The following is an 8,954-nucleotide window of genomic DNA, read 5'->3' on the forward strand; positions in this document are numbered from 1 at the left end:
TGCAGTGATGGAGCAGCTCATCATAAGACCCACATTTCGGTAGTCAGTGCTAAGCGCCACTTGCGTTGTTGTAAAGAAAAACGCCACTGGACAGTGGATGACTGGAAAAGAGTGATTTGGGCAGACGAATCACGCTATAAACTGCGGCACTTCAGTGTAAGGTTTTTTTTTTCTTTTTAATCTCATTGTTCTTCGCTTTCGTTCGTTTTATCTGCTCGGAGCGGACGTTGTAAGACATCCGTTTAAGTTCGTTGTTGATCAGATAACCCTCTGACCGAACACGCTGAGCTACCGTGCCGGCAGGGTTTGGGTTTAGCAGACGCCTGGAGAATGTATAATGCCAGCAGTGAACTACAAAGACTCGTCCGCAGCTCGTGGTCGTGCGGTAGTGTTCTCGCTTCCCACGCCCGGGTTCCCGGGTTCGATTCCCGGCGGGGTCAGGGATTTTCTCTGCCTCGTGATGACTGGGTGTTGTGTGATGTCCTTAGGTTAGTTAAGTTTAAATAGTTCTAAGTTCTAGGGGACTGATGACCATAGATGTTAAGTCCCATAGTGCTCAGAGCCATTTGAGCCATTTTACAAAGACTCTAGTAATACAGTTCGGAGGTGATTTTCATGGTGAGGTTGTGGTCCCTTTATTGTGCGTCAGAAAACGCAAAATAATTAAGTATATCAACACATCTACGATAATGATGGAAACAGAAGAAATGAATCAAAAATTGTGCTGCAGCCGGCTCATACCCGTATCTTCTCGCTTACTTCTTTTTCTTCTTCTTTTTTTTTAATGTCATTTTGATCCTAATTGAGCGTTGTATTTTTTCGGGACTGACGTCTTAGGATACTTGTTAAAGTTCATCGTTGATACATTATCTGATTTTTTTTAATTAGAGAGTGCAGCTAACCCTCTACGTTGAGCTACTGTGCAGGTGCTTACTAAGCAGAAATGCTAACCATTATACCATCGCAGCACCATGGTCAACATTGCTGCACAAACTATTCAAGTCGAGTGCCCTCTCAAACACAAACTTTATATCTTCAACATATTTTCCCGCTACATTGTCGCTATTGCCACTGTTCAGACACCAGAAATTTTGATTCATTTCTTCTCCTTACATCATTATCGTAGATTAACATGGGCCTTAAACGCTTCAGGGGAAATTTAGTTGTTAGATCTATAAGATCACCTACAATACAGTTCTCCATTACGTCTAACGCTGGGGTGTTATTCCAGTGCCGGAGAGCCCTGGCTGTAGGGGGAAATAAGCGGAAGATATGGAGTTCGTGTTCGGGAGGGCAGTAGACTTGGGTACTCTGTGCAGCAGTGTTGACCATAGCGCGGCGCTGGTGTAGAGGTTAGCGTTTCTGCTTATTCAGCAAGAAGACAGGGATTCGAAATGTCACACATTTCAATTCATTTCTTCTGCTTCCATCATTAACGCAGGTAAAGATGAGACTTGAATGTCTCAGGGAAATTTAATTCTAAGATCTATATTAACATACTTTATAGCATTTTGTACTGCGTACAGTAGAGGAACAATTCGGAGACGATGAATGTTTCTATCAGCTGGCTATACACCCTGTCATAAAATAGCAAAGACGAGCAATGGTTGCTGTACAACAACGTTCCTGAAATGGAGTGGTGTAGCCGGGAGTCCCCACCTGAACCGAAAGAAACACATTTGAGACGAGTTAAAACGTCGAATTCGCTCCAACAACAGCGTTAAACGTCTCTAAGATACCTGGTTTCGGTTTTTGAGGGGGACTGTGCTATCATTCCTTCAGACTTTCAGACACCTCATTGAAAGTGTTCACAGCAGAGTTTTCAAGCGTCATAAAGGGGAAAGGAGGACACACCTCATATTAATATCCACAATAGGTGTTCGGATACTTCTGACCAGGATACGACCACCAGCGACACCCATTTGAACTCTGGAACAGTCACAAGCAGTCGCACTCGTCTCGGCGATGATGTGAGTTACTTTATTTAGAAGGGTCGCAAGGGTAGTTAGTGTAATATGTTGGGAGTCAGTAATAATTTAAAATAAGACCATACAATAGCAAAAGCTTACTGTGTTAAGCACTGACAACATGAACTAGACGGCGTAAGCATGGTGTCTTCCGATCGTGGTCAGTTTCTTCCGTTCATTTCTTTGTTGAAACAATTATAGTAAGATATACAATTGATAAGAAATGTGCAAAATGAACTTTATTACCTAAATACTTGGAGATATAATTCGTCGTCTGAATGCACGGAGACTCGTCAATGAAAAACAGCAAACTTCATGTCATATATCCTGGTCCTGACGCAATATCCCTCAGGATGATATCCAACAATTCTACCAATCAGCGCTAAGCCGATTAATTGCTTGCATAAGGACTAGGTGTGGACCCAAACGTTATTGACATGTTGAATTAGTGAAGTTCTTTCTTTTGAATAAATCATTCAATTTTTTTTTTTTTTTTTTTTTTTTTTTGAAGTAGTGATAATTTGCTTGTCTGTCCATGTTCATTCCTGTTGTATCCTGCCTAGTTGTCAAAGATGGGGTATCTAGGAGACCTGCTCCTCGGATCGCTAGACAAATATTCAAGCAAATCGTATTAAATAGTTTTATTACGAAATGAATCAGTGACAATACTTAACCTTGAGAAATACCGCAGGGCGACATGCAATATAATCATTGGCCTTCAGTATAACGATTCCAATATAAGTGAAGTAACACAGTGGATGGTTCTGTCCAGGTCGCTGGCTTTGACGCGACCAGTCGGCACGGCGATTATGTTGTCTTCGCAGATTCGAATCCTGCCTCGGGCATGGATGTGTGTGATGTCCTTAGGTTAGTTAGGTTTAAGTAGTTCTAAGTTCTAGGGGACTGATGACCTTAGAAGTTAAGTCCCATAGTGCTCAGAGCCAAGATAGAAGTGTCATCAGCGAATCGTATCATTGATATCGTTTCACATTGAATTTTAATTCCCCTCCTGAACCATACTTTTATTTCCATCATTGCTTCCTCGATGTAGAGTTCTTGGTCATCCACTCTTGTTATTCCCTCTTGGCTGTTGTACATATTGTATATGACCCGTCTCTCCCTAAAGCCTACCCCTACTTTTTTCAGAATTTCGAACATCTTGCACCATTTTACCTTGTCAAACGCTTTTTCCATGTCGACAAATCCTATGAACGTCTCTTGATTTTTCTTTAGTCTTGCTTCCATTATTAACTGCAACGTCAGAATTGCCTCTCTCGTGCCTTTACCTTTCCTAAAGCCAAACTGATCATCATCTAGCGCATTCTCAATTTTCTTTTCCATTCTTCTGTGTATTATTCTTGTAAGCAACTAATTCTCGCACTTGTTAGCTCTTGCCGTCTTCGGAATTGTATGGAGCCAAATTGATCGTCAGCTAACACCTCAATTTTATTCTCAATTCTTCTGTATAATATTTTTGTCATAAACTTGGATGCATGAGTCGTTAAGCTGATTGTGCGGTAATTCTCCCACTTGCAAGCTCTTACAGTCTTCGGAATGCTGTAGATGATATTTTTCCGAAAATCAGATGGTATGTCGCCAGACTCATACATTCTACACACCAACGTGAATAGTCGTTTTGTTGCCACTTCCCCCAATGATTTTAGAAATTCTTCTGCCTTATTTGATCTTAAGTCTTGGAAAGCTCTTTTAAATTCTGATTCTAATACTGGATCCCCTTCTTTTCTAAATCGACTGTTCTTTCTTCTTCTATCACATCAGACAAATCTTCCCACTCATAGAGGCTTTCGATGTATTCTTTCACGTATCCACTCTCTACTCTAAATGTAACAGTGGAATTCCGTTGCACTCTTAATGTTATCACCTTTTCTTTTAATGTCACTGAAGGTTGTTTTTACTTTCCTGTATGCTGAGTCTGTCCTTCCGACAATCATTTCTTTGTCGATGTCTTCACATTTTTCCTGCAGCCATTTCGTCTTAGCTTTCCTGTACTTTCTATTTATTTAATTCGTCAGCTACTTGTATTTCTCTATTCCTGAATTTATCGGAACATTTTTGTACTTCCTCCTTTCATCGATCAATTGAAGTATTTCTTCTGTTACCCATGGTTTCTTCACAGTTACCTTCTTTGTATATATGTTTTCCTTCCCAATATGTGTGATGGCCCTTTTTAGAGATGTCCATTCCTCTTCAAATTTACTGCCTACTGAGCAATTCCTTATTGCTGTATCTATAGGCCTAAAGAACTTCAATCGTATCTCGTCATTCCTTAGTACTTCCGTATCCCACTTCTTTGCGTATTGATTCTTCTTGCCTGATGTCTTGAACTTCAGCCTACTCATCATCACTACTATATTGTGATCTATGTCTGTTCCTGGGTACGCCTTACAATCCAGTATCTCATTTGGGAATCTCCGTCTGACCATGATGTAATGTAACTGAAATCTTCCCGTATCACCCGACCTTTTCCACGTATACCTCCTCCTCTTGTGATTCTTGAACAGAGTATTCGCTGTTACTAGCTGAAACTTCTTACAGAACTCAATTAGTCTTTCTCCTCTCTCATTCCTTGTCCCAAGCCCATATTCTCCTGCAAACGTTTCTTCTACTCCTTTCCCTACAGCTGCATTCCAGTCTCCCATGATTATTAGATTTTTATCCCCCTTTACGTACTCTATTACCCTTTCAGTATCCTCATACACTTTCTCTATCTCTTCATCTTCAGCTTGCGTCGTCGGCATGTATACCTGAACTATCGTTGTCGGTGTTGGTTTGCTGTCTATTCTGATAAGAACAATCCTATCACTGAACTGTTCATAGTAACACACTCTCTGATCTGCCTTCCTATTCATAACGAATCCTCCTTCTGTTATACCATTTTCTGCTGCTATTGATATTACCCTACACTCATCTGTCCAGAAATCCTTTTCTTCTTTGCACTTCACTTCACTGACCCCTACTATATCTAGATTGATGCTGTGCATTGTCGAGTTTCCCTACCATGTTCAAGCTTCTGACATTCCACACCCCGATTCGTAGAACGTTATCCTTCCGTTGATTATTGTCTTTTTCTCATGGCAACTTCCACCCTGACAGTCCCCTGCCAGAGACCCGAATGAGGGACTACTGCGGAATATTTTGCCAATGGAGAGATTATCATGACACTTCTTCAATTACAGGTCACATGTCCTGTGGATACACGTTACGCGTCTTTAATGCAGTGGATTCCATTGCCTTCTGCATCCTCTTGCCGTTGATCATTGCTGATTCTTTTGCCTTTAGGGGCAGTTTCCCACCCATAGGACAAGGCAGTGTCCTGGATCTCTGTCCCCTCCTCCGCCCTCTTCGACAAGGCCATTGGCAAAATGAGGGATGTCTTCTTATGCCGGAAGTCTTCGGCCGCCAGTGCTGATAATTAATAAAAATTTAAGCGGCGGCGGGATTCGTACGCGGAACTGAAAACGTTTTCATTACGAATGAAAGACGCTACTCCTAGCCCACGGGTACAAGCCGAGTACGAACAGGAAAATGATTAGGAAGTTAGGTAAAAAATAATAGAAATCACCACGAGGATTACAGAATGTTGCTCCCCTTTATCAGCAAGCAGCTCCATGGATCCACGGTTCGTCGCGGCGGTTACTGAGTGGTGCCGATGAAAGCCAGGTAGAAGAGGGCAGCCAGGCCACGAGCGGTCGTCCGACACGAATGTTGCCAACCAACCGACGGGATGTCGGCCTGCTGCTTGTAGTCGACGCTGTCCCCGGTGAAGTACTCCGGTATCATTACTCTGCGCAGGTCCTTCTTGCGTAGCTCGTGGCTTCGGCCGCTCGGAGCTTGTAACCGCCTCTTGTCGCTACGTTACCGCCAGTCCCCAAAGTTGGTGCTTCCCTGTCTCGTGCCAGCAAACCCCGTATATATATGCATCGGCAAGCAAAGACGTTCTAAGGCCAAAACCCACAGATACCAACTCTTCCTCACAGATATTGGCAATGGGGCCGCAAGAGGAATAGTCGATACCACCCTGGAGCTAGAGGCGCCAGACGGAACATTAATGGCGCCACGGCTCAGGATGTTACGCCAGCCTTCGATGAGAACCTCTTCTAACTCCTTTAGTGACGAGAGAGGCGGAAATCTGCTCCAGAGTCTGCGCTCCAAACTGCCCACAAGGGTTCGATATATGCAAGTCCACGGACTGCGCTGGCCTCGGAAGACGCTGCAGTTCAGTTGCATGCTCCTCATACCACGATTGTACTGTCGTGGCTGTGTGAATGGGTGAATTATTGTCCTGAAAAATGGCATCATTGTTGGGGAACAACATTTGAATCATAGGGTGCACCTGACCACCTAAAATGTTCACGTAATCGTTGGTTGTAACATGGCCTTTGAGAGCTATGATGGGACCAACCGAATACCATGAAATGGCTGTCCATACAATCACACTTCAATGCTTAACCGTTGGAATCAAGTAGTCGAAATTGTAGGCTTCTTTTGGAGTTCTCCAGACGTAAACCTGACCCGATGTTGGAAATAACGAAAACGTTGACTCATCGAATCATATGACGTATTTCCACTGAGAAGCTGTCCAAGATTTATGTTCCTGACACCTTCTTTTACACTTCTCTGCGTCGTTTGTCGTCACTAATGGTTTCGCTGTAGCAGCTTGTTCTTGAATAATCGCTTTATGGAGTTCTCAGCAGACAGTATCGATAGATACGGGGTCTCGAAGATGCCTATTGGGCTCTGCAGTCACTTTAGCCGTCGCAGTTTTGTGTTGTTACGACACAATTCCTGTTAGCATTTAGTTTTGGTTTGCGCCTACTGCTACGTTTAAGCGATGATGTCTTTCTATGTTTTGTGTAGGCTGTCATGACTGCTGAAACAGTTGCTCTTGAAACATTCAATAAGTTGGCTGTCTTAGTTACTGATGCCCCAGCCAATCGAGTCCCCACAATCTGTCCTCTTTGGAACTCTGTTAGGTCTTTCATTGGACGTTGACCTCGGCCTCAAAATGCAAATGCGAAGAGTGCACTACTCGTAAACAACCTGCACTGATGCCTAGTCCGTACTGAACACGCACAGTCAAGCGTGACACGTGCCTTATCTGCGTTGCTGACCATCAAACAATACCATCCCATTAGTCCCACTGTTCACATTATTTTGCTTATCCCCTGTAAGCAGGGAAGGCGAGCTGTTGATTTCAGTTTATTGGGATAATTCTAGGAACGTGTATCTTACCAATAAAGGAGATTACATATAGAACACTTGTGCGATCTATTCTTGAGTTTGCTCGATTGTTTAGGAAACTCTCCAGGTCGGACTAAAGGAAGACATCAACACGGTTCAGTGGAGTGCTGATAAATTTATTAATGGTAGACTCGATCAGCACACAAATATTACCGAAATGCTATGTGAACTGAAAAAGGAATCCCTGAAGGGTAGACGACGTTGTTTTCGTGAAATACTGTTGAGAAGATATAGGGATCTGGCATTTTCGGGTGACTGTAGGACAATTCGACTGTCACCATCGTAATTTCGTATAAGGGCCACAAAGACAAAGGAAATTAGGGCTCGTACTAAGGCACATAGGCAGTTTTTCTTTCCTCGCGCCATTTGTTAGTCGAACAGAAAACGGAGTGAATATTAGTGGTACAACATACCCTCCGCTATGCACCATGTTTACCTACATGTATAGTTTGAACTTATAATCCTGTATTCAGCTGACTACTGTCCCCTCCTTCCTGCCACCGCACTTTATTAACTCCCGTTGTACCTAACTTCAACATATCCAGTTCCCTCTTGAGATTCCCTAACCTATCTACCCGGTTAACGGATCTAACATTCGACGCTCCGACCCACAGAACGCCGGTTCAGTTTGTCCTGATGACGACGTGACCTTGAGTAGTCCGCATACGGACATCCGCATACTTTTTTCTCACTGGAATATTTTACCCAAGGAGAAGACATCATCACTTAACAGTATAGTAGAGCTGCACGTCCTCGAGAAATATAACGGATGTAGCCTCCTCTTGTCTTCAGCCGTTCGCAGTTCCAGCCGGCAAGTCTAAGTTAGCTAATGTTACAGGGCCAGAACAGTCTTTCATCCAGCCTGTTGCCTCTGCAATCACCGCAAATGCTTCTCTCTATCGGAAACCATAGGTTACTATGGAGTCTTCACGGATACTGTTTCGTTGTGGCAATGTTTGTGGTTCACGAATGTTTCCTGCTGGTAGGCATTATTATTCTACAGACGCACTTCGTATCTCACTACTTGGCGGGATATTTAGAGGACCTATCACAAATTTAAAAGTAGAATCGTTATTAGATTTACAACTGATCAGTCTGTTGCATTATTTACCGGTACATGCAAGGTCATTGCATAGCACAAAAACGCAAGCAAAATTGCAGACAATTCTGTATGTGAAACATACACCTCCTATAGTATCGAGGCTCGAACATACGCTTACACGAAACACAAAACTGGGCTGCCACGGGATGGTCAGTGTAAAGGACATAGACGATGACAAGCACATAATTCAGGATTTCTGGGGGTCTTGGTATTTCAAAGAGAGAGGAATCTAGCATTGACATGAGGAGAGAGGAGGTAGACAAGACCCTTGATGACTACCTGAAGAAGTGGCAACAGAAGGTTGTTCAGTGAGGTCATACCGCAAGGAACATCGGTGACTAACAACGCGGAGCAGTGACCTTGGAGACTGTTTTTTACCTCTAATACGTGCACGATCTCGATTGAAACTTTACATTATTACTGACCACATAACGGCTTCAGACGGTGGGCACCGAGGTAAAACATGGTGAAACTCAGTTGCAAGTGCGCTACTAAACGTTCGACTGCAATTGATCTACATGTGACAACAAGACACCGCAGGTGCGCGCTCAAAAATGCGGATCCCTTGCGCCTCGCAGAAGTTGGACCAATTTATGGCACCAACCTTCTGGGAGGTACTGTAA

Source organism: Schistocerca cancellata, chromosome 8 (genome assembly GCF_023864275.1).
Source record: "Schistocerca cancellata isolate TAMUIC-IGC-003103 chromosome 8, iqSchCanc2.1, whole genome shotgun sequence".
Taxonomy (NCBI): Eukaryota; Metazoa; Arthropoda; class Insecta; order Orthoptera; family Acrididae; genus Schistocerca; species Schistocerca cancellata.